Genomic DNA, 7199 nt, shown 5'->3' on the forward strand with positions numbered 1-7199 from the left:
GTTTAAACCACTATAGTTAAAAACCGATTCAGCCCACTTTGATTCCCATTCATAAATACCTTTTTGGTCAAAAAACATCAACACTGTTTGGTCAAAAAATAAAATAAATGCAAAAATTATTAATTTTCAATGATTTCTTTCAACACAACACCCCTCCAGCTATGAAATGGTAAGGCCCTCGGCCTGATCGGGTTAACAACTCCTTATAAGGGAATGATGTGCGCGTCGTGCATATCGCGTGATGTGGCACAACTGTCCCGGCCGTTGCGCTCGACCAATAGGAATGAAGAAACTGTCTTATAATCACAGGTGCAAGCTCGAGTGTCATAAACAAAGGTTTATACAAACCCACGTGACGCTCTCTCAACCATTAGGAATAGCGAAACTGTCTGAGGTATTTATGAATAATAAATAAAGAATATTCATTTTGGATAATAACCAAAAATTAATATTGTTATTAACACGCTGTTACAATTATCACCCTGTTCACTATTATTATTTAAATGAAGAGATGTACTCACTATTAAGGTTTACGTAGTATCATACTGCATGCTTTGATGGGTTGATTCCATTCGTACCATACAATGCCTCGTTTGACACCAAGGTTCTGCTCATATTCACCATTTAAGTGAGACTTCACTGTGCAGTCTTTGAACCACCAGGCTCCATGAGTTTGTTCTGCACAATTCTCATCGCTCGCCTCATCATTGTCTTTATCCTTTGTTGTGAACTTTTTGCCTTTGTTGTCATTAAGAGAGTTTTTTGCAGGTGCCCCTAATTTGTAATTGGTATAAGTGAATATATATTCACTTCCAGTAACGCTTACACCATCATACTCTACATATCCTGTTTCACCATCTGATTCAAGAACCACCCGTAGCTTGGTAAAACCTGCTGAGGTCAGGGCCACCAAGTTCTCATTGCCAAGCCAGTACTCACCAGATGGATCACCAAAGCCAGACTTGTACTCATCCCAGTTGCGGTCAAAGTCTACACTGCCATTCAGTCGCCTCTGAAATACAATCCATCCCCTATCATCAGTCACCATGTCGCAGTACACCCGCATATCAGCTGCACTGGATCCACTTGGGTAGACTGTGTATACGTTACTCCTGCTATAACCAGTATCTCGAAACTCTTGGCAGCTGCTGAGTTTAGGCAGGGGGCTCTGAGCTGAAAAGAAGGGAGTTGTTGGCTCAGTGGATGAGGGTTGAGCTGTTGGCTCAGTGGATGAGGGTCGAGTTGTTGGCTCAGTGGATGAGGGTTGAGTTGTTGGCTCAGTGGATGAGGGTTGAGTTGTTGGCTCAGTGGATGAGGGTTGAGTTGTTGGCTCAGTGGATGAGGGTTGAGTTGTTGGCTCAGTGGATGAGGGTTGAGTTGTTGGCTTAGTGGATGAGGGTTGAGTTGTTGGCTCAGTGGATGAGGGTTGAGTGGTCTGGTCTGTTATAGATGTCTTCACAGAGGATGTTTCCATTTCACAGTAAATCTGCTGACAGTTCACCAACCCATCAGGGCAGATGGTGTAATATCCACTTTTCTCAATCCCTCCCTGACAACTTTTGAAGCATTCAAAAGTTTTATCAACGGTGGAACGAATAGGTGTGCCCTCATCCATGTCAAAGTACAAACTTTCTTGATCTTCAACAAAGTCTTCAGTGTGTTCCGTCCTTGTAGAATTGTTCAACTCACAAAACCCTCTACATTTGTAGAAGTTGAAAGACTTACAGTCTTTCTCCAGACCGCAATCCCGTCCACAGATGACATGATTGGCCACAGTTTTGTTCTTGTACACAAAGTTCTTGAGGACCATGTTTTCAGCACTGAAGAACTGGTGTTTTAACTGACCACACTGACTGCCAAACCATTCCGCCATCGATGGAGAAAACCCCCAAATTGTCATGAAATAGAGGACAGAGAGAATTTGCAGATCCATATTGAAACAGAGTTGACAACATTCACTCTTCAAGAAACAATGATGACATTAAATTGCACTCAGCAATTTTTGTTTGTTGAAGTGTTAGTTTGAGCACACGGCAAAGTCTAGAATCGTTTCCAACTTGCAGTTCTAGTATGTGGTCGTTGTTTTCCACCAGTGGTTTCTTTCCAAACACACTAGTTGGTCATATATCTCTGAGACGATGCAACTTGTCCGATCAGTCACCTGATTGGTTAGTATTTTATGGTTTCATGTGACCATTTCGATGACTTATCCAGTGATTGGTCTTCATGTAATTGTTCTAGCTAGGTGACTGGTACATCATTCCATCACTCCCACAGAGGCTGTTTTTAAAGGCAGTGGACACTATTGGTAATTACTCAAAATAATTATTGGCATAAAACCTTTCTTGGTGACGAGTAATGGGGAGAGGTTGATGGTATAAAACATTGTGAGAAACGGCTCCCTCTGAAGTGCCATAGTTTTCGAGAAAGAAGTAATTTTCCACGAATGTCATTTCTAGACCTCAGGTTTAGAACTTGAGGTCTCGAAATCAACCATCTAAACGCACACAACTTCGTGTGACAGGGGTGTTTTTTTCTTTCATTATTATCTCGCAACATCGATGACCGATTGAGCTCAAATTTTCACAGGTTTGTTATTTTATGCATATGTTGAGATACACCAACTGTGAAGGCTAGTCTTTGACAATTACCAATAGTGTCCACTGCCTTTAATGTCACTCGATCAATTTTAAACCAGGCACCGCTTCCAAATCAAGGACTTCTTATGTGCTTCAGTCACCGAAACAGCCCATCGTCAGGAAATCACTCATTAAAAATGCCTGCAATGTACATCTTTTGGCAATATACCCTCCAACTGGACAAAGCTTAATTGCATCGACTGATCCTATGCCTTATTGTGTCTCACGTTGATCTATGAATAGACGATCAATATTTCATGGACAGATCATTAGTTTATCATTAGGTTTAAAGGTTTACTCAACCAAAAAGGACTGATAACCTTTTCCAAATCTCTTTTGCCTTTGAATTCGACTGGAAACCAGATATTGAAGTCATTACCCATGTATAGGTTCTATTGAGTTAATTGCAAAAGAAGAACATTTTAAAAATTGTAGTTAATTTCACCCCAGTTTCTGAAATCAAGGGTTTAATATCCACACTCTTCCATTATTATACGTTGTTTTTCACTACTGGATAACTTTATATCTTTAAACTAAGAACTACTAAAGAAACTTGTAGACCCTGTGCCCAACGCGCAATGCACTTAGTCATAATTATCCGCTGACACTGTTCTGCTTCTTTACAGATCAACTTTAACGAAATCACTCTAACTAACTTGTCAACTTATCTGTTTTTGAATTTTTTATTTTTTGGTAATTATTTGGTCACAAGAGTGAAAGTTTCCTATAGTTTTTTTTTAAATTAAATTTAATCAGAAAAACCAGCCCCCGTCCTTATTCAATTATTAAACTTGTGATTTTTCCCTGCCGTTAAAAGGCGTCCTACTTGGTTCACAGCAGAGACTCATAAAAAATTAAAGTGAAATCAACAATAAAGGACCAGTGACCTCAGTAAACCAGCGTAAAAGCAGTCTGTGTTGTAACCTTAATTAAATAAACCACAACATGGACTGGATGAAGGTTGTTTTATCTTAATTGCTGTGCATTTTCCATTTTCTTGTTTGGACCGTGACTGAAGCGTGACGTCACCGTACTGTTCTGATTCCTAGGGTCCTCAAGGCCTTGTATATAACTCAAAATATTGTCCTTGCGTGTCACTGATCAATAAAAATGTGATTGATTTTGTGTGACATTATAAAACCATTTTGATTGGGTTTTATTACTTGATTAGATGTAATCAATTTATTACACACTTGCTAACCTTTCTTTACCAAAGAACAATCATTTCGTTCAATTAGATCTTTTTAAGGTAAACCTTTCCTGCAGGTTTCATGTAGTTGTGATTTATTTCCATAATAAGTAAGATGAATATATCCATCAAGTCCTTAAAATGATAGTCTACATTCGTACCAATCTAGGACCAATTACATAATGCTGCTTCAACAATCAAGCACCGAGTAAAATGCCTGTGACTTTTTGTTCACAGAGCTCGGGAAAGCACTGAGTGTACAGTTCTTACTACATACATCGGTGTATATGGGTGAAACCAAAATTAATAATCTTTATCCCCGATGCAAATTTCCATCTTGTAATTGTTTTTAAACCCTCCAGCTTCTAGCTAGGTGACTTGTTAATCGTTCCCACAGAGGCTGTCCTTTATGTCACTGTGGTATTTATACTATTTTTTGTTTTATACATTTTTTACAGATCCAGCAGCTCATTCTGTGTATATTGGTCGCTATGGGTTTAGTATTCCAGTTGCTACATGTATAATTTGTCCGATTTGTTTGGCTTTCATTTAAAACCATTGGACCATTTCGGTAAACAGTATTGTCCAAGGCCCACACTTCGTGTATCACAACTTATATATAAAATAACAAACCTGTGAAAATTTAGGCTCAATTGGTCATCGGCGTCGGTAGAAAATAACGGGAAAACCCACCCTTGTTTCCGCACGTTGCGCCGTGTCATGACATGTGTTTAATTGTTTAAATGTTTTCTCAAAAAGTAAAGCATGTCATGGAATTCAAGAGAAGTCTTTCACCATTACCTTCTGTAAACCCTGTAAGTTATTTGTAAATCTGTGAACTTTTAATTTTGTTTCTGTTCCGAAAGTGTCCAATGGCTTTTATTTAGCAGATGTTCTTTACAAACACAAGTTCTTTGAGTAGCTACTGTCGTAAAAACAAATTCAATATTCCAGACCCCAATCACATTATTAAAAAAAGTATAATAAATTGATTCTTATATAGCACTTTATCACATGAAGGGATCAGGATGGCTATTCATTTGTGCTTCAGTCACCAAAACGACTCATCCTGAGAAAAAAAAAAAGAAAAAAAAATTCCTCCAGGCACATCTTTTTTGCAATATATGTATGCTTCAGCTGGACAAAGCTTAATTGCAGTGTCTGATCCTATGCCTTATTGTGTTGCTCAATTTCAAAAGAATAGAGGATCAATATTCATTAGATTATGAGGTATTCTCATGCATAAACTCATAATAATTTTGTTCTTCTAATTTTCTTATAACTTTTCAATCTGCAGACCAGATAATAAAATTATTACCCGTATATGGGCTCGCTATTCTAAATTGCAAAAGAAGAAAAGTTAAACACTGGTACTCAATTGTGAGGTTTATCACCGAGTCTGTGTGTGTGCAATAATTGAGCGATAACTCAAGAAGGACTTGGCATATCAGCACAAAACTTGATTTTGAATCGGTTTTGGGATCCCCCAGAAGCCTCTTATTTTTTTTGACCCCCTCAATAATTATCAAGGTAAAACTGCTATTGTGATGGATGCAAAGTGGGACCCTTTGTTGGGTTTCCGGTCAAATGCAATTTGACAGGATTCTTTTCCACTCTGTTCTCTTTATGAATAGCTAGCATTAAAGGCACTGTACACGTTTTGTAATTGTCAAAGACCAGTGTTCTCACTTGGTGTATCCCATCATTAGCATAAAATAACAAGCCTGTGAAGATTTGGGCTCAATCGGTCATCGAAGTTGCGAGAAAATAATGAAAGAAAAAACACCCTTGTTTGATGAATTTGTGTGCTTTCAGATAGGAATAAAAGACTTCTAGCTAGAAGTCTTTTATTATTTAAGTGAGAAATTACCTCTTTCTCAAAAACTATGTTACTTCAGAAGGGAGTCGTTTCCCACAATGTTTCATACTATCAACAGCTCTCCATTGCTTGTTACCAAGTCAGTTTTTAAAATAATATTTGTTTTGAGTAATTACCAAACATGTACCTTCCCTTTAAGAGCAGGCATCTCTCTGAGAAATCTAATAATGCAATCAAGGACATAAAAACCCAATCTAGCATTCTGTTGATCTGCTAGAAAGTCAGGATTGTTTTCCTATCTATTTAATAATCCTGGCTTCTCATATAGCACTCAGGTTCGTCACTCAGTGACGCTCATGAAGCTAGTTGAAACATTGAGTCAAATTAAGAAATCGTTCCGCGGTAGTGAAGTTTATAACAAGAAGTCCCCTAGATCCGCTAAAGTAGTAGTCCCAGCCATATTTCTACCTTGCAATAGTTGCAGGACAGTTCTTTTCAGAGCTGAGAAAATCTACTCCAGATCAGTGGAATATAAGTTCTCAAAAGAACTTAATTTACCAGGCAAGAAAATACACACATGATGTAAAACCCTAAACCAAATATATATTATATATACCATAAAATGCTTCATATCCCATAAAATAAATTTAGGTCTTGAAACTGAAACTGCTCTGAACTGAAGAGTTTGTCAAAATTTGTACATCTGTGACGACAATGGTGGTGTTTCATGGTGGTACAAACTTGAGCACTATCTTAGCACAGATATCTAAAAACTATTTATACAACTATTTATTTTAAATGTTATTATTTTATGTGTATAATTAAAACAGATCCAGCAGCTCAATCTGTGTATATTGGTTGCTATGGGTATAGTATCTAAACTGTTCAGTTGGTCCGACTTTCAGAAGTTATTCAAACACAGTGGTCAAGTTTCTAGCAGATGTTCTTTGAGTAGTTACTGTCATGAAAAGACCCCATTCACAGTTTAAAAAATACTTTCTTATATATAGCGCTTTATCACACCCCTAGGGGCATATCAAAGCACTCAGTGCTTTTTCCTACATGGATTTTGGGCTTCGTTTTGTAGTATGAGACCTATTCCATTTATAGCACCATGTAATAGTTTACAAGGTGCGGTGGCGCAATATCCTGCCGATCAAATCTAGAACACTGGGGAGAGTCCCTTATCTTTATGATGGGTGCACTGGGTTCTTTTACGCACAATACATAACACACGGTACCTACGGCTTTACACCCCATCCAAAGGATGCAGCAACAACGGACACAAGAAAGCAAGTGTCAAGGACACATGTGTCATGACTGGGACTCGAACCCACACTCTGCTGACCAGAAACACCAGAGCTTGAGTCACGACATGCCACGATAAATGAAATAAAAAACATACACAAATGCATCTTTTCCATTCTATTTGTAAATTACAATCGGCCTTCAGCGGTAAACCAAAACTACCTCAATTTTCATTGCTCAAACATAATTTGCTGGAAACCTAAACCAGACTCTCGATCAGCCAAGTCAAAAGAAAAATAGCATG

The sequence above is a fragment of the Asterias rubens genome, chromosome 7, assembly GCF_902459465.1.
Source record: "Asterias rubens chromosome 7, eAstRub1.3, whole genome shotgun sequence".
NCBI classification, from domain to species: Eukaryota; Metazoa; Echinodermata; class Asteroidea; order Forcipulatida; family Asteriidae; genus Asterias; species Asterias rubens.